We start from the raw sequence: 19460 nt of genomic DNA, 5'->3' as shown, positions 1-19460 counted from the left end.
GAGAAGAGTGAACAAGAATGCTTTGGGCGAGGAATGGGGTATCAAGGTGCCGAAGTTCTCAGTGGTCCAACCTAGTTGGGAAACATCTTCCAAGGCTCGCGTGTCAATATCAAATACGTATGCACATTTGGCATTTCACTCCATGTTATATTACATTTCTTTTAATATCAAATTGGTGTTCTAAATTACTTACCATGGAGTTAAACTAATGCTCCAGAAAGATGTCCACATCCTCACATGGCTTTGAGTAACCCACACATAGCATTGCACTCCTGTGTAGAAGCATATTTTACCATTGAATGTGTAGGAGCCTTGGAGGCTTTTAGATCACCTAGTGTCAGAGCCAAGTCCTTGTGCACAATGGTTAGTCAGTTGCAAAATGGATAATTAAAGGAAAAGCAAGGAGTAACTCAAGACTGAAGACTGGCCCACTGGTAAGAGGCATCTATAGTCATCCAGATGGGAGATGATGGTGGCCTGGATTGTGGTCATGGCAATGACGGTGGAGTAGAGAGATGTCCATTGGGGATATTTTTAAAAAAATACACCACTAGATCTGAATACAACCTCAGTGGTCCATTTTTCCAGATGTTCCCTATACCAACACACTGATTTACTTTTAGTCTTTTGCTACACGTATTTAAAGATTTGAGGTAGACTAATACAGTCAAATATAACAAAAATAAAACACTTAAAAACAATTCAAAAACATTGTAAGGGTAGACATCCAACATAGATCTTATGGTCATCATAGCACTGAATTTATCTCTGAGCTTCCTGGCAGCAACGGCAAAATGTGAAACATATTGGTTCATATAATCTATATTGCATGATGAGAAGGAACACAAAGTTCATCAATAGGAGGGAACATTGCACAAGCACTGTGCTCTGAGAGGGAGTGAGTCACTTGCATCCATATTTAAAGGATATTTTATAATACAAAAGCAATGTGTTCAACCAGAAGATTGTCCACATCGACATTTCTTGCCCTCATCTGCTATAAATGCTGAGGTCATAGTGTTAAATCTTAGTGTAGTTGAGGTAGTTTCATGGAGGGAGATAACGTAATACAGTCCAGGTGCCTGTCTTTCTAACTTAATACAAGGCTAGAGCTTAGAGAATCCCAAGAAATGGATGACTCACATGCCCATTAGATTATCTATCTCAGATATTGAATTTCTCAGACGAGCTTCTGGAGCTAGGGGCTGGATTTCAGTCAACTCATGGTTGGACTCTCTAGTGAATGCCAATCTCTGTGTCATTGACTGAAGAAGAAAATATACGTGCTTGAAATACCAGGGCCGAGGGAGTCTGCACTTGCATCCTGAAATGAGAGCTTGGCAGCTTGATCTTGATTCTCATTGGGCTGGAGAAGGAGCCAGTGTGGCCCATTGTATAGAAAAAGATGTTGGAATCGAAAAAGCCTGGTCTGAACCCATTTCTGCCGCTAACATGTTATGTGACTAGGGACAAGTTAGCTTCCCTTCTATAGACTCAATTTCCTCATTTATAGTGTAGGGTAAAAGTGGGCATCTTACAGGGCTGTTGGGAGGATTAAATGATGTAACAGGTATCGAGTACCTAAAACAGTCCTTAGAACAGAGGCATTCAACCCATGATAGATATTACTAATATTTTAATTGTAAACTGAAAGCGATTTAACTGTTTTGCTGAACCATAAAGCCAATCTCAGAATATTATTACAGCCCAAGATGCACATTTCTAAGTACAAAAGAGTGGAAGAACTAAGTCTATATTCCTGAGGTTTGCTGGGATGGGGGCGTGGAGGAGGGGTAGCCTCATACACAGTGTAAAACTTCCTGTCTTAGGTCACCTGCCCCCGAAGAGCAGAGCTTGAGGGGAATTCTTGTTAGGGAATTTATTGGGAGGGTGCTTTCTGGAGAAGAGGAGAGAGGGAAGGATAAGGAAAATAGAAGACTGAGCAAGGATATGGATTCAGCCAGAATCCAGTCTCAGACCAATCCCATGGGAGGCTCTGGAGCATGAATGGCACCACAAAGTTGATCTCATCTTGAGGCAAGGGGGCCAAGCTCTGGGTACCCCTGTGCCATTTGCTGAGAGTTGCCTCCAGGGGTTGGGGGGATAGGCATAACCTCCCAGGTGAAGGAGTTTCCATTTGGAGAAGGAGGATGTGTGCGTTGTTGTCAGCCAACATTCCAGCATCTGGGGGCTGATGCTCTGGTAGGTAATGGGGGCCAGGGTGAGGCACCAACAACATCCACTACACTTCCTAAACATCACCTCTTAATTCCCAATTTCCTCTCCTTTTCATCAGCTGCCCAAATCTCTCTCCTTTCTCTCTGTGATCTTCCTTTGCAACCTACCTCACTATTTTTCTCTAAGTCAAAAGTCTTTTCTTTCCTTTCCCACTTAAACCTACCCATCCCCCTTTTAACATAGAACACTTATTCCATTCTGCCTTCTTCCCTTTGCATCTTTACCCATCTTCCTTAAAGGCTCATAGATGCTTAAATTTTAATAGTTCATATTTCTATCATTACTATCTCCTGGGAAACATATGGGTAGGATTAATGTTATTCTCCAAAAAATCAGCTTTGAATCTGCAAGAACTTGGGGCAAGATACAGTAGCCACCGTCCAGGTTTGCTTTACTTAATTTGTGTTAGAAGAACACACTTCAGCACCTAGGAATGCAACCAGCCTCAGGGTGGCCCCCTCTGGGCTAGGATAAGGCACACAAATCTTTTCGTCCCTGCTGCAAGTTTCTCAGGAGACTACTCGGTTTGGAAGACTCGACGGGCTCCCCCAACATTTTTTTGTCAGCCTGATGATAGCCACATGTGAGAGCATATCACCAGACAGCCTTTTGTTGCAGTTCGTTTAACTCTTCTCTTTGAGCAGACTGTTTTCACTCTGGAATGTTACAGATTTGAGCTTTGTAGCTCCAAATGTTTTTCATAGTTCCCTGGGAGGCCAGGGATTCAGGAAACAGCCTCTGTGTACCATTGAGCAAGGTTCTGACTGTGCTACCCGAGAGGCAGGGAGAGGCTGACTCATGGTGCATTTCCGAAAGATCTGGCGAACATCTTGCTCAGACACAAAACCATTCAAAGCTCCGAGGCATCCTGGCCTCGAGAATGATCCTGGGGCCAGAACCCATTGTCCTGTTTGACCTTTATGGAGGAGTGACAATAATAATAGCCAACAGTGGCAGGCGCTCTTTTGGGTACCTACCTGTAAAATAATATTAATTCCTTTGCACAACATACATGGGTTCTATTCTCAACACCACTTTGCAGATGAATAAACTGAGGCACAGAGACGCCATTCCACAGAAGCGTCTGAATGGGCATGCTTAAAGCTCGGCAAGAGTTCCTTCAACATTCTCCAAGTCTGTAGTTGCACCCATATTGGGCAGTCGATTGATTAGTATCTAAGCTTTCTCTCTGCTCTCTAGATTTTGTGGGTGGGGTGGGGGTAGAATCCTATCTCGTTTGGTCACTGGGGTGCACTCAGACACTGATACAATGAGAGGCAAGTAGAAGATGCTCAACCCATTGTTCGTTGATTCATGAATGAATGCACGCAAATGTGAACGAAGAGAGTGGAGGAGAGGACAGTATGTTTTCCAGGCCGAGAGAATGGCATGTGCCAAAACGGTAAAAGAGAGAGAGACAACTCTCCAAACAGCTGTATTTCACAAAGAGATTTACTTCAGTCGATGTGAGTGAAGAGATGGAGATTCTATTTCCTCCTTATCCCTCTTGCCCGGCTCATCCCAATCTCCCGCTCTGGCCTCACGCAGCCAGTTCCTCATCCGTATGCTTCCCAGGCCATCCCTCCAGCCCAGCAATCCGTTTCTGTCCTTTCCAGAAGTTAATAGGACAGAAACAAATCACCGTTCTCCAGCAAGTCATGCAGGGTTCTTGGGGACCTGGCGACCAGCTCCAAGAAGGACACGAGAGGAGTGGGCAGTGCCAAGAATGCCAAACAGCCTCCTCTGCCTGGAAGAAAGCACAGCCACCAGCCAGACATCCAGGAAGCTGCAGGAGCCCCTGCCAGGCCCCCAAAGCCAAGTCTCCACAGCTGGGATTACCCAGGGTGAAAAGAGAAACCTTTCCCGTGCGAAAGTTGGACAGTGTGGTAGTTCTATTGGGAGCCACGTGGGATGCAGAGAAGCTGGCCTATTGGTCATCATGGCTGTTGGCCCCAGAGCCACCTGCCTCTTCTCCTTCATTCCAGATCATGAGGCATTCTGTACTCTCTCCTGTGCCTAGTGTCACAAGACACTGAGACACACGTAAATTAAGTCTCACATCTCAGCATCCCCTCACTCACATTTGTCTCCCTTGCTCCTCTCAACCTACCATGTCCTGAAGGCTGTACGTGGGGGCTGTTTCTCACATCCGTCCTCTCCTCTCCATTCTCATTGTCATCATTTTAGGCAGGATCCTAATTATTGCTCTTCTGAACAATTTTAGGCCCCAGCAAACTGATCCTCTCACTTCGGGGGTCCCCTTATAGAATTCCTCTTGCCCTCTGCAACTGGCATGGCTTCCAGAGCAGAACTATGGTGGTTTATAATCTAAGGAGGAAGTGTAACTCTTAGCATGGCACTCGGGCCCTCTGCAGCCTGGTCCCAATTCGTTTGTTCAGACACTTTGCTCCTCATTGCCCTTCACACCTGTGCTAGCCAATTTGGTAGCCATTAACTACGTGTGGCCATTACGTTTACATTTAAATTAATTAAAATTAAATAAAATCAGAAATTCAGTTCCTCAGCCATAACAGCCCCATTTCAACTGCTTAACGGCCACACGGAGCTGATGGCTATCATATCGGACAGTAAGGTTATAGGAAATTTCCATCATCACAGAAATCTCTGTTGAGCAGCGCTATTTCACACATCATGAGCCAAACCCAGATGAGATTTTTCTCTGTCCTTTGCTCACATCCTCAGCTTTTCCACGTTAGTGCTTTTGCTCATGGTCTCACCTCTACTGGAAATGCCCTCCCTCAACCTCCCCGTGCGCATACATTCCCGACTCTTCAAGATTCCTTTAGGAAGCCTTCCTTGCTTCTCCTCCTAGAGGCGACTTGCCTTACCTTTAAGTCTCGTAGCCCCTAGTGCTTCTGATGGTACATGTAACTTCCTACTGCTATTCATAATTATACATGTCGTGCCTATAACGTGGACAGGGCTCAATGGATGTTTGTTGAATGAGTTAATGATATTCCCTCTGTTGGACAATAAACTCTAAGTACTGACAAATGCCCATTACTTTTTTTAATATTTATTTATTTATTTATTTATTACTGAGGAAGAGTCACCCTAAGCTAACATCCACTGCCAATCTTCCTCTTTTTGTATGTGAGCTGCCACCACAGCATGGCCACTGACAGATGAGTCATGTACGTCTGCGCCCGGGAACTCAACCTGGGGTTGGCGAAATGGAGCATGCCGAACTTAACCTCTAGGCTACCTAGGCTGGCCCAATAAATGCTCGTTATTGTTCACCATGAGTCAGGCATTGTTCTAAGAAATTTATTCATAGTATCTCTAACTCTTACGACAGAACCATTAAGTGAGAATTAATAGTCCCACTTTACAGATGAGTAAACTGAGGCTCAGACATTCAGCACCCTATCCCAAGGTCCACAGTTGACAAATAGCAGAGCCAGAGTTTGAACCCAAGTCTGAATGACTCTAAGCCTCTGTTTTGCCACCGAGTGATCCTGTGCTGCCTTTCTTTGAAGAGAGTTTCCTTCATTTTATTGAAAGTGAAAAAGTCTTCATAAAATCTCTCCCCCACTCTTGCCTACCCTTCTCCCCTCTACTCCAAGCCCAGAGACTGGCACGTAGTTGTCACTCTTTAAACACCGAATGACAAACTTTTAAGTCGCAAAGAGCCACCCCCCCCCCCCCCCCGGCCAAGACCTGATACTCATCTCCAAGCTCTGCCCACACGGACTCTTAAGCCTATGGAGTCAACTCTACTGTTAACGGGGAAGTTGTCTACAGGTGAGTTATCCTACACTCCCCCACCCTCAACACACATGTGCACCTGTTCCAGCCCCACTGTGGTTAGACTCCCGGCCCCCAGCCTTCTCTTGGACATGCCTGAGCTGACTCACTTCTATTGTGTGTGTGTGTGTGTGTGTGTGTGTGTGTGCGTGTGTGTATTTTGGGGGGAGATATGTTCTTCAGTGAAAAATGTAGGCAAACCCCAATTTTACCAAAGAGGTCCCCCCAATTAACACATGCCATAACAATCTCCACTCCATCTCTTTGTTCTCACGTATTTCCAAAATGCCTTTTCTCCTCTCACTCTGCCCTGTTCATGGCTGAAGTTTGCTGTATCCTCCTCTGAGAAGTCATCCCTGACTACTCGGCCCTTCCTGGTGTTTCTGTGGCATACAGAGCCTACGTTACAGCAAGACACAGCTGGTTAGCTGCTCATCTGCATAAGGGGAACATTTATTAGACACACTTACTATAAGCTCCTGTCTCTTCTGGTCCATAAAACAACCCAAGCTCATTTAGACAGAGGTGGATGATAAGTGGCTAGAAAAAAGGGGGCAGACAAAAATACTATCTCAGCAGTAGAAGTGTATCCACCCCTCTTTTACCTACGAGGCTTCAGAGGCTCAAAAAAGTAAAGCTGTCTGTCTTAGGTCACCTCTGAAAGTGAAACTTGTACTCAAATCCAGATAGATGTCTGACCCCATCACTTTGTCTCTCCTCTTCCCCCCCAAACCCCACTACCTATCAGATCTAGATCAACTTAGTCATTGCGCTGTCTCCCGGGAAGGGTGCATCCTCCTGCATTCACCAGTCCTCATTGTGAGGGACTGTAGGGAAGCAAATCCGGGGGCCCTGGGTGCTGTGAGCCATGCGCGTGCTCTCTGGAGCTGACACCCTCTCCTCTCGCTGAGGGAAGCTGGTGGAGGCACGCTTTCCTCTAAGCCGGGCACATGTCACCTTCGGGCAAAAGATGAGCTAATAGAATGGAGATGAATGTAATTGGCAGAGGGTCAGCGAGGGAGCCATGTGCGTCTGGAGCTTCCCGAAAAGGCCAGCGTGCTTCCTGCTCCCCTGTCTTGCGATTAGTATGCAGGTGAGGCAGATGGGCCTCCGCAGAGTAATTGGATCATTCAGAGATGGGCAATGCCTGGTGTATGTACAAAGCCTCGACAGTGATTAGATCCTGCCCGCTCATCTCGGCAAGCCTTGAAATTCTTCCCACTGTGAAAAACTAATTTTCTGTGGGAATTTATTAAATAAGAAATCTGCATGCCACTTTACCTTGTGAGCCAGGCCGGCGGAATACAAAGATGCCCCTCGACTTTGATGCATGTTTCTAGCAGAGGCTTCTCTGTCACTTGGGGAGAGGTGTTTAGGAGCTAGTTTTGTTTGGGGATGTGTGTATTTTTCACTGTGTCCTCAGGGCAAGAAATGTGGGAAACCCGCTATCTAGAAGCCTATAATGAGAGAGAAAATTGGGACAAGCAGAGTGCAGGGGGGATGGGGATGGGTGTGAAAAAGTCAGGCCCATGGACGCAGACCATGGTGTGTTCCCTTTCCCTGTGAGGGGCTGAATTGTGTGCCTCCCACCATCAAATTCGCATGTTGAAGTCCCAGCCAGCACCTCAGAATGTGACTGGATATGGAGATAGGGTCTTCAAAGGGGTAATGAAGTTAAAATGAGGTCATTAGGGTGGTCCTAATCCTATTTGACTGGTATCCTTGTGAGAAAAGATTAGGACACAGACAGGTAATAGAGGGAAGACCATATGAAAACACAGGGAGGAGATGGCCATCTGCAAGCCAAGGAGAGAGGCCTCAGAAGGAACAAACCTTGCTGAAACCTTGATCTCGGATTTCCAGCCTCCAGAATTATGAGAAAATACATTTTTGATGTTTAAGCCACTCCGTCTGTGGTACTTTGTTACGGCAGCCCTAGCAAACTAATATACTCCTGAAGTGCCTCTTCCAGAAGCCTCCCTAATTTCCCTGTTTGAATTAATCTCTTTTTCCCCCCAAGTCAAAGATAAATAGGTTTTATCTGTGTCAACTCTTCTGGTGGGAAGTGGCCACCAGAAGCCCTGAATTGGGACAAGGTTCTCGGGCCGTATCCAGACAAGGAAGGATGCTGTGCACAGTTACTTGCTTTGGGGGAAGGAGTAGGGGAAGGGGTAATAGGGGTACAGGGGCACATGTGTATGGTGACAGATGGAAACTAGACTTTTGGTGGTGAACATGATGCAGTCTATACAGAAGTCAAAATATAATGATGTACGCCTAAATTTATATAATGTTATAAATCAAACTGACTTTAATTGAAAAAAGAATAAGGATCAAGGGTTCATTCCCACGGCTTCCAGGAGGGTGGGCAGCAGACGGCCCTCAGCCCTCAGCCCTTTCTTGGGATGGCCTCAGCTGAAGGCAGCTCTGGGATGGTTAGCGTATGGAGGGCTAACCTGCTTTGGCTGTGGTTGGGGGTAGAGGCCGCCCGCGTGCCCTGCTCCACGTGTCTTAGCTGGCACCTGACACTAAATTAGTATTTTCCTTAAGAGGGGTGTCATGGGTTGAATTATGTCCCACCCAAATTTACATGTTGAAGTCCTAGCCTCCAGTACCTCCGCACGTGACCAGTTTGGGAGTAGCGTTGTTGCGGATGTAATTAGTTAAATGAGGTCGTATTGGAGTAGAGTGGGCCCCTAATCCAATATGACTGGTGTCCTTATACAAAGGGGAAATTTGGACACAGACACACTCACACAGAGAACACCATGTGAAGATGAAGGCAGAGATGGGGCTGATGCTTCTAGAAGGTCAGCAACCCTCCAGAAGCTGGGAGAGAGGAATGGAACAGAATCTCCCTCCCAGTGCTCGGAGGAACCAATCTTGCTGACACCTTACTCTCCGACTTCCAACCTCCAGAACTGTGAGACAATACATTTCTGTTGTTTAAGCCGCTCAGTCTGTGGTACTCTCTTAGGGCAGCCCTAGGAAACTAATACAAGGACGAAGGTTATTTTTCATGAGGACAGCCCTGCACTGGAGTCTGGACGCCTGGGTGCTGGTTTGTGTCTCACTCTGGGGTGGGTGTGTGTGGCAGGCTGGGTTTCTGAGGAAGGAGGCTCTGGGTTGGTTAGCGTACGCAGGGGGCTTATGAGGGAGTCTCTAGGCGCACACCTGTGGAAGGGAAGAGAACAAAGCAGGGATAATGCAGAGGAGAAGAGAAGCTGCAATGCCATCTGAATAGAAACCTAAGCTGACCCAAGGGGGAGTCGGGAAGATTGAATGACCACTCAGAACTGCTCCACACGGGGGCGAGAGGTCCGGATCTTTACACCTGAGCTGCCCCGGGAAGAGGGCGTGAGCTTCATCGAGGCAGCTGCCTTCAGCTGAGGCAATCCCCAGAGAGGGCTGAGGGCTGAGGGCCGTCTGTTGCCCACACTTCCGGAAGCTGTGGGAATGGATCCTTGATCCTCTTTTTTTTTTTATTATTAAAGTCACATTGGTTTATAACATTATATAAATTTAGGCATACATTGTTATATTTCAAGCTCTGTGTAAACTGCATCATGTTCACCACCAAAAGTCTGGTTTCCATCTGTCACCGTACACATGTGCCTCTTTACCCCTTTTGCCCTTCCCTCAGCCCCTCCCCCTCTGGTAACCACCAATCTGTTTTCTGTTTGTTTATCTTCCACATATGAGCGAACCAACCCTCGTACACTGCTGGTGGGAATGCAAACTTGTGCAGCCACTATGGAAAACAATACGGAGATTTCTCAGAAAATTAAAAATAGAAATGCCATATGATCCAGCTATCCCACTTCTGGGTATTTATACAAAAAACATGAAAACACTAATCTGAAAAGATATCTGCACCCCTATGTTCATTGCAGCATTATTTGCAGCAGCCAAGACTTGGAAACAACGTAAGTACCATCAACGGATGAGTCAATCCTCGATTCTTGAAAGGGGCCTGGGTGGCTTGCTACAGCGTCCTCCACAAGGCCTGACCTCGGGCCGATCTCTGGATGATAAAATGTACGTGGTAAGCCCTGCTGAGTGCATTCAGGAAGGTGCATCATTGAACTATACACTATCCAAAGGATGATTTCCTGATTTTGAGAGTTGAGTCATTTGGGAGGGGTGAGTACTCCACCATTTGGGAGTATTCCCAGGGGCATTAGGGAGGAGAGGCGGGTAGGGGATGCACTCATTTAGTAGATAATTTCTGCAATCCCTCAGAACTTGGAAACTTTGCAGATTATTGACCTGGACCCAGTGATTTATGTGAGAAAACATCATGCAGTTGAAAGAGGATTGGACTTGGAATTGAGACATAGGAGTTCCCATCCTGCTGGCACTCTGGCATGACCTCGAGCCAGGATCTCCCAAATGCCTCGGTTTCCATAAGTGTCAGGAGGAGAGATTGAACTAGGCAGACGCTTGTCTGTCTGTCTGTCTGAAACAGTTCTCAGAGAGCCATGCTGTCATCCTTCAGAGCACATTGCATGTTTGTGATTACGTAATAAGTTGTGTGGCTATGTGATCCACATCGTCTCCTTCAGTGGGCTGGAGCTTATGGAGAGGAGGGACTCACACTGCTTATACTTCGTGATTTCATGCTCTAACATTTATGGAGCACTGCACACATGTCCAGCCCGTGAAGCCTCCTTCACTCCTCACAACCCATGAGGTGGGACTCATTACACCCGTGAAGTGCTTGGAGAAACTGCCTGAGGCCATGCCCAGTTAGTGGTAGGGTTCAGATATGAATTCAAGGAGCCTTATTCTTAATTACTATATGATACTTCCTCCCAGGACCCAGAACCGTGGTAGAATGCATCATTTGATGCATTTATGAATGAAAACTGGTGGGCCCCTTTATTTAAAAAAAATCTTGTAGAGATGCCCAGTGCTACACAGATGAAAGGAGAGCTGCTCTATTTGTGGAAGGGGATGCCCAATGCAACCCAGCCCCCCACCGCCTGGAGAATCCTCTTCTCTTGTGTATTGCATAAGCGAAATTACCAGGGAGCCCAACTCTGCAACCACCCCCCACTCCAGGCATTTCTACCATCTAAGGTCTGTTTGGTAGTTCAGTTGCTGGACGGTGGCTGCTCTGGGTGGCTCATTCACCAAGGATGGGAAAAGGTAGGGAGCAAATCCAGCCTTGGTAAGGTGTCAGAGCATTGCAATCATCTGTGACCTGTTTGCATTCTCACTAACCCTCTGAAAGGCATCCTGACCACAGGGGGTTCAGTCCAGCAGCTCAGAATGGTCACCAAAGGTGCCCAGAATTAAAAGGAAGTAGAATTGATGGAGACCTCTATATAGCCTGGGCGTTCCTCCTCCTCAGGCCACTCTCCAGGGAGAAGTTTCACTTAGCATCACATAGAGAGGTGCTCTGTGTGATTCCACTACCTGGCTACACAGCACCCCAACTCAATGCATGATCTAGGAGGTGCCAAAGTCTTCTTGACTCTTCAGCTCAGAATGCTTAACTGAGGGTCAATTTGTCCATCCCTCTGCCTTCAAGCAGAGGGACGTCCTGACAATGGCGACTATGAGAGTCTTTTCTGAGCACCAGGAGCAGGGGAACCTGGTAGCGTAGAAAGATAGATGGATAGGTAAAAAGATTCAGAAGGTCTGGAGGCTGGTTAATGGACTGGAGGAAGGTGACATCATTGGGTCAGGGCTGGGCTAGCAGAGGTGGGAAAGGAGCTGTCCAGGGTAGCTTCCTGGTCAGAGGAGGAGAGGGCTTCCAGCCTCTGGGTTTGTCCCTCCATCAGAACCCTCCTCCTGTCCTTGCCATTAGGGTGCACAGCAACCCAACTTCCAGCTGGCAGCATCTACATCTCTGCCTGAGAATTTCTTTTTTTGGAGCCATTTGAGTTTCTCTGCATGCAGTGCAGGCTGGAAGTGCTGGCAAATTAACTCCTCCTGGAAGGGCTCCCTGTTCCGTGACAGATGGAAGTTGGTGCACAAATATCCCCAACCCCAAGCCCTTTGGGTAAGCTAACTCTGACCTTGGCTCCCAGTGCTCCCCAGTGGGATCAAGCTTCAGTTACCCACAGTGGTACCCTGACAAATAACGCAAGTTATGTCCCTTTTCCCACCTCCCTTGCCTGCAATCCCCTCCCAAATAAGCATCTTATGCTTGGACCTTTGACTCAGCATCTGCTTCTAGGGGAACAAAACCCAAGATGCTGTCATTTGATTGGCTTTGTTAAAGTTGAGGTAGTGGCAGAAAGGGGTCTTACCATTTGGGCTGGATGGAGCCGCCCTGTACTCTAGGTCCTCGCACTTGGACTCTACTAGCTGTGTCCACCCCAGACGTACTTTCATCCTCTGTTTTGCCTCCAGAGTTATCACTGATGAGGATTTTCACCGGATACTTGTGGAAGATTTGAAGCACTAAAGTTCTTGTTCCCCTTATCTTGTGACACAGCCATATCTTCAGAGACCTCTGCTGTTGCGATAAGCATGGCTTCCCTAGGGCAGCATCCTAATCTCTCACTCTCCAGCTCAATGACATTATGTGCTTATTTTCTTCCCCAAGAAGGTTAGAAAGCAAAGCAACTGGCGTGCATCGAGAACCTTCAATACATCAGTCACTGCACGATGTACTTAATCCCATTTGGATCTTCTGAGGGAGGTCCTGAGACGTTCTCATGGAGAGTGGCTTGAAGGCAAGGAGAACCTCTAAAATAAGTGTCCATCTACTCCTCCATCCTCACGTCCCCACTTAAGTGCTGCCTAGAGTAGAGATTGGAGGAAAGAACAAGCATTTTAGGGTGAAACGGAACTGAGCTTCAGACCCATCTCTGCCATTTGCTAGCTTCATGGTTTTGGCTAAGTTATTTAGCCTCAGTTTCCTCATCTATGTAATGGGAACGCTGACAGTTACCTCTTAGGCCATTATAGTGGTTAAATGAGGCAAGGCACATCAGTTTCCAGAACAGCGCTTACCCTATAGTAAGTGCATAATAAATGTCAGCCATTGCTTTCACTTTGCGCCCCATTGAAGCACACAGATCCAGCCCCTCCTGGGAAGGAGTTGACCAGATGGCAGCTTTGCACTAAACAGGGATCGGGCATCTACTCTGAGAACAGTGTGGTTTGGGGACATGTTGGAGACATCACTGGTTCTCCAGCTCCTCCCACCTCACTCTAGTCCCCTCCATGTTGCGAGTGTCCAGGAGGAAGATTCGTCACAAGTTGAATGATTTTCGTGACAAAGTCGTTTTTCTGCTCATGACCTCTTGTTTTTGTATAAGAACTTAGTAGGTATCTGGCAAAACATCAGCCACAACCCAGATAAAAGTATAATTATTTCCTATTTGCTTGCTGGGGCTTTCAAATCAGTGCAGTAATTTAAGCATGACTCTTGGAGGCTTACAAAATGATGTTATGATTAGTTTTATCTCCTTTGTTAAGGAAAAATAATTACAGTGAAATAATTAGAGGCAGCAGAGTTGACATGAGATTAGGAGAACTGGCTTGGCAATGAAAGTGAGGCTCTAATGTGGGAGAAGTATAACAAAGGGATGGGTCCACGGGCAAAGTGCCAGGAGCTTGTCCAGTTTGGGCCTCAGAACTCGCGGACAGAGGGGAAGGCGGGTGGCTGGCTTGGTGGCCATCTTCATAAAGGAATTAAACCACTCGGGAAGAGCACTCTCCTTGGTGTCATAAGACCCAAGTCTAAGTTCAGACTCTAGCACTGCCAAGAGTGTGACCTTAGACAAGTCCCTCAATGTTTCTGAGCTGCATTTAGTAGCTATGTGTTGACTTCTCTTTCTTTGTTTGAAGTGAGCCTCACGGAGGTATTATAGGGATAACAGGAGAGTGACCTGGCTTAATAAGTAGAAAGCCACACACATGCACATGCTCAACTTCTTGTGTATCCCACAGTTATTTATTTACTGCCCTCTTCATCCCATGTATGAGGTAGTTGAATTTACACAGGTATATGATCAGGTCCTGGATCAAGAGAAACAATGTTCCAAATGTTCTGGCAACTCTGTCAAAATACCAAGAGTCTTGCACCTGACCTTTGTTAATGGCCTGTTAAGATAAAAATAACACCTAATATTGTGTTAGCACCTACCATGTGCTGGGCACCCTGCTAAGCACTTTGAGGGTTTTAACTCCATCTATCTTTACACCAATGCTAAGAGGTGGACAAGCTAGATCCTGTCACTTGCCCCGCTCTACTCACGGGGAAACCAAGGTCAGGAGGTGGTAAGAAACTTACTCAGTTGTTCCTTGCAACTGACCTTGCTGTTGGCAGGGTCAGAGTTCAAACCCAGGTCTCTTTGACTCAGAGGTGGAGGCACTGACTCCCAATTTTAATGAGGTCCCTTGGGGACTTCCAAGCTGTTGTCTCCTCCTTTGTTGACAGTGGCCAGGAAGAAAGGAAGTCATGGCCCTGAAATAATCCAAGAATCATGTGGGAAACTATCTTCGTTCTGGGTTAGCAGGGCCTAAAAGATGTCTTCCCATGTGTATTACCTATCTACTGCTGGGTAACAAATTATCCCAAAGCTCAGTGGCTTAAAACAACAGATGTTTATTATCCTGCACTTCTTGTGGGTCAGGCATCAGGGAGTGGTTTAGCTGCAGGCCCCTGGCTAGAGGTTTCTCGTGAGGTTGCAGTCAAGCTACCAGCCAGGGCCACAATCTCACCTGAAGACTGGACTAAGGCAGGAGGGTTCTCTTCCAGGTTCAGTCATGCAGCTGTTGGCAGATCTCAGAAGATCTGCTTCTAAGCTCACTCATGGGCTGCTGGTCAGTCTCAGGTCCTCAAAATGTGGACCTCTCTACAGACTGCTTGTGTGTCCTCACAACACAGCAGCTGATGATGATGATAGAGAGAGAGAGAAAGAGAGAGAGCAAGATTAAAAACCAGAGGGTTCCCAAGTAGGAAGCCACAGTCTTTTTATAATCTAATATTGGAAGTGACATGCCATCATTTTTGCTGTGTTCTGTTCATTAGAGGTGAGACATTAGGTTGAGTGCCTACTTAAAGGGAGGGGATTACTCAAGGGCATGAACACCAGGAGGTGGGAATCACTGGGGGCTGTCTTAGAGGCTGCCTACAGCACGACTTTTCACTGCCCACTCTCTTTCTTCTAAGTGTCTAGAATGGAGATGGAGCATTTTGTTTGCATCCTCTATGAGTTCACAGATCCTGAGAGAGCAAGACTGTCACTGATTTGGCTTGTGCTTTCCATGTCCATCCATTTGCTTCCACACAGTTTGGATAGAGTCAAGGTGACTCAGCTGGCTATCAAATCCTTTCCATGTTTGGGGATGCTTGAGCTGGCTGAAGCACTCCAGAGACTAAAATACCACTCAATACTTGTACTTTCATGATGTCCATTCATCCAGTCAGCAAACAATTGTGTGCATACTTATTCCTTAGGGGCTGAGAAGAGAAAGTGAAGAAGATCAACAAGGTCCCTGCTTGCATGGAACTCACATCTAGAGGGGAAAACTGACAATAAAAACGTAAACAAATGAGTAATATAATTTTGGATCTCATGCAGTGCTATAAAGGAAATAAAAGGGTACTATCATAGAGAATAACAGGGAAGACCTACTTTTAGTAGGTGGTCAGAGAAGTTTTTGGAAGACAACTAATATGACATATTAGTGTCATGGGCCAAAAAGTTTGTCATCATATTCAAATCCGTGACGACCACATTGGGAATGATGCTTCTTTGAGTTATTCAGTGCTCTACCCTGTGAACTGCACATAGCATCCCTGGCAGGATCTGTCTTAGTCATCTCATCAGCCTTCAAAGAAGCTGATAATGCCTGTCCCTTGGTAGATGTGGGATTAGATTATGCAGGTCCCTGCAGACCATATTAAGGGTTTTGAGCTCTATCTTATGAACAAATGGAAGGCATTGGACAGCTTGAAGCAGGAGACTGTCTCATAATCCATGCAGTGTCTGAATGGGCTCTCTGATACTTGGGCAACCAGCACAGAAGAAAGGGCTACTTTTTTTCCATCACCATAGCGGGTTAGGTGACTTTATCCATAACAGCCCTGATCATCCCTAATTCTCCTTTCCCTTGTTGGGGGCGGGGGTGGATGCTATTCTCTTAGTTTCTATCTTCCTGGCTCATTTTCTCTCTCCTTTCTTTCCCTTCCTCCTTCCCCAGCTCTTCACTCGTAAGAATAAGCTCAGAGAAAAGTCTCAGGGATGAAGCCTCTATGTGACCATCACTTCTGTCTAAATCAGGGCCTTTACCATCAGCCTTAAGCTGTTGTAGGGACCTGGGGTGCCCCTGCCCCCAGCATTTTCCCTTCATAATTCAGAAGTGCTGAGCCCCCCTGCATCCTGGCCTTGGAACTAATTCTGAGGAAGCAAGAGGGCGATCTCCCAGGACAGAGAGATAATTCTCGTTTTCCCTTCTCATAAGTGCCACAAGTGGCTGTCAGGTGAGAAAGCTGCCGGGTGGGCACCAGCGCCCCGTGCTAAGCCACGTGTCGCTGCCGCGTCGCTGCCGCTTTATCAGCCTAGCTTCTCAAAGGCGCACCTCCTGGAGTGAGCTGGGTGAGAGTGGGAAATGACATTCTCTTAGTCAAAAGAGAAAACCCTCCACTGATGAGGAAAGCAGGTTTAACATCCCCCGGGTTAACTCCTGCCTGGCCGCGGCATTCGGCTGTGCTGGTAGGAGGCGCCTGTGGGTGTTCTTACCTGTCTTGGGTGCAGACATGCACCTAGGATGCCCTGGGTGGGGGTATGGAGGGAATGAATCAAGTCAGAAGGGCTCCTGATTCATCTCTTTTCTCCCTTCAGCCTGATCTGCCAGTGTAGCCTCACTTTAACCTGCTTTATAGCTTGGAATTCGTGGGTCAGTTTTCATTCCTGTTTTTCCACATTAGACAGCTGTTCACTGGGCACCCACACGATGCCAGGCTCTCTTTCAAACACGGGGAAATAGACCAAGTGTCTGCCCTTCAAGAAGTCCACACTCTAGAGGAAAAGTTTTCCAAAGGGGTCCCCTGTTTTAGAACATAGTAGTATTGGTAATAATCTAATAGATAACACTTAGTAAGGGCATTAAGTGGCTCTCTGCTAAGCACTGTATGTACCTCTTACACTGAATCCTCCCAACAGCCTGAGAGATTTGGAGCTCTTATGACTCATCTTCATTTTGTAAAGAAACGGAGGGTTCGAGATGCCGAGTAGTTTTCTCAAGATCTTCTAGCTGGTCAGGACCTAATTATGATCCCAGTCAAAGAAGGTGGGAATCCCCAGATGGTTCTGGCTCCACCTGTGGGAGCCACATGGGGTGATGGGGAGGGTGAGGGGTGGCTTTCTGGATCCCTGACAGTGCTGTCCTGGCATTTCAGAGAGGAGGGAAGAAACTGGGTGTGAGGAGGCCCCAGGTAACCTCTGAATGGCACTGGACACATACGGGTGAGTCCTGCCTCCTTTCTCCTGGGAGCTGGGAAATAGTGTCAGTACGGAAATGACCATGCCCCCAGTCCATGCCGCCATCATCTCTCACCTGGAGACTTGACAGCCTCCCTCTTGCGTCCCCACCTTGTCCCTCAAATGTATTTTCTAACCTATTCTCAAAGCTTAGCCAGAAGGGTCTTTACAAAATGCAAACTGGATTATGCCACTTCCCTATTTAGAATGGCTTCCCATTGCACGGTCTAGCCCTTGGTGCTCTCTGGCCTCACCTCATTCTCTCTCCCCTCCCTTCCTCACCCCCTCCCTCTCTCTCCCACCCTCTCCCCCAGCTGCACCAACTTCCCTTCAGTTGCTTGGCTATGCGCCTCTTTCTTGCATACCCTGTTCCTCCTGCCTTTACACTCTCCCCACCTCGAAGATTCTCTTTCTCAGGCTTTGGAGCTCAGCTCTATCACTACCCTTTAAGGAGGCCCCACTTGACCAGGTCAAATCCCGTATCCCAAGCACTCAGAGGTCAGCAGCAGCCTGCAGTTCTCTGTATCTCTTACCACAATTGCAATTTTACCTCTTTTCTCCAACATTGGGCCCCGGGCAGCTTGAGATCAGAGACCATGCTTACCTAGTTTCACATTGAGTATCACCAGTACCTGGCAGATAGTAAGCGATCAGTTAAAGCCAGTTAAGTGAATGAAGGAGCATATGCATTCCCCATCTCAATTAAGATTAGTGCATTCAGCTTACCAAGATTTACTCAAGAGTGTCAATGTAGCCATTGTGATTGCGTATTTGAATAAGATGTCCTTCCTGTCCTCAAATTGATGTCAGTCAAGGGGGGGTGGGGCAGATGTGCAATTACAGTGATAAGGGCAATAAATGAGAACAGGTAAGAAGCAACACCTGGCTCTGCCTGGGAAGTCAGGGCGGTGTCTCAGGCAGGTGTCTCTAGTTCAGGCCCCCAGGAATGGTTCTTCTATGGGTGCCCGAGGACGGAGGGCATTCCAGGCAGAGCAAACAGTGGATGCAAAGACCTGAGGCATGGGAGAGCCTGGGAATGGGACCGTTGGGCAGGAATCACATATTCACCTAATTTCCGAATGCCGGAGAGCTGGGCAGTTTTAACCTATGGCCTCTCACCTGACATCATGTAGGTACCTAGAAAATTAGTTGAGATGTCTATACTGGGCATCTGGATGTGTAGAAATAATGTAGAAATTGCTGATTCCTTGGTGAAATTTGGCTAATGCCTGTTACCCTGGTTTAATTATTAAACCCCCTCTAAAATATGCTAGATTGGACAATAAATTATGTGGTTACCCTGTTGAAAGCCCAAAGCAAATATCACGTTTTTTTTTTAAATTGAAATGAAATACACATAATATAAAATTAACCATTTTAACGTGAACTATTGAGTGGTATTTAATTCACAGTGTTGTGTAACCACCACCTTTATCTGGTTCTAAAACATTTTCATCACCCCAAAGAGAAACTCTGTACCCACTAAAGAGTCACTCCCCAACCTCCCTCCCCCAGCCCCTGGCAACCACTAATCTACATTATGGCTTTACATATTTACCTATTCTGGATATTTCTTCTAAATGGAATCATATAATATTTGTCCTTTTATGTCTGGCTTCTTTCACTTAACATCATGTTTTCAAGTTTCATCCATGTTGTAGCACGTGTCAGCACTTCATTCTTTTTAATGGAAACATAATATTCCATTGTATGAATATTCCATATTTTGTTTGTCCATTCATCTGTTGATGGATATTTGAGCCGTTTCTACCCCTTGGCTGTTATGAAGAGTGCTGCTATGAACATTTGTGTGCAAGTATTTGTTTGAGTACATGTTCTCAATTCTTTCAGGTATTGCTGGGTCATATGGTAATTCTTTAACTTTTTGAGGAACCGATCACAGCTTTTTGAGTGTTTGCCATGCTGGTCTTGACCTGGCTGGTCCTCATCACCAGCTGGACAGGCAGCTCTGTGCTGGGCACTGGGAGGTTTCCTTTCCAGGGG

The 19460-nt window shown here is 46.7% G+C and overlaps 1 long non-coding RNA gene across 1 annotated transcript in view; it reads left to right on the top strand.

Moving 5' to 3' along the window:
• The window catches only part of LOC131422678 (uncharacterized), a 214383-nt gene that overhangs the window by 180006 nt on the left and 14917 nt on the right, over window positions 1-19460 (top strand). The window contains exon 2 of the long non-coding RNA XR_009224134.1: window positions 17375-17441. This is a non-coding gene — a long non-coding RNA (uncharacterized LOC131422678). The remainder of the gene's footprint in view (window positions 1-17374; window positions 17442-19460) is intronic.

Source organism: Diceros bicornis, chromosome 26 (genome assembly GCF_020826845.1).
Source record: "Diceros bicornis minor isolate mBicDic1 chromosome 26, mDicBic1.mat.cur, whole genome shotgun sequence".
NCBI lineage: Eukaryota > Metazoa > Chordata > Mammalia > Perissodactyla > Rhinocerotidae > Diceros > Diceros bicornis.
This window is presented reverse-complemented; position numbering and strand designations above follow the sequence as displayed.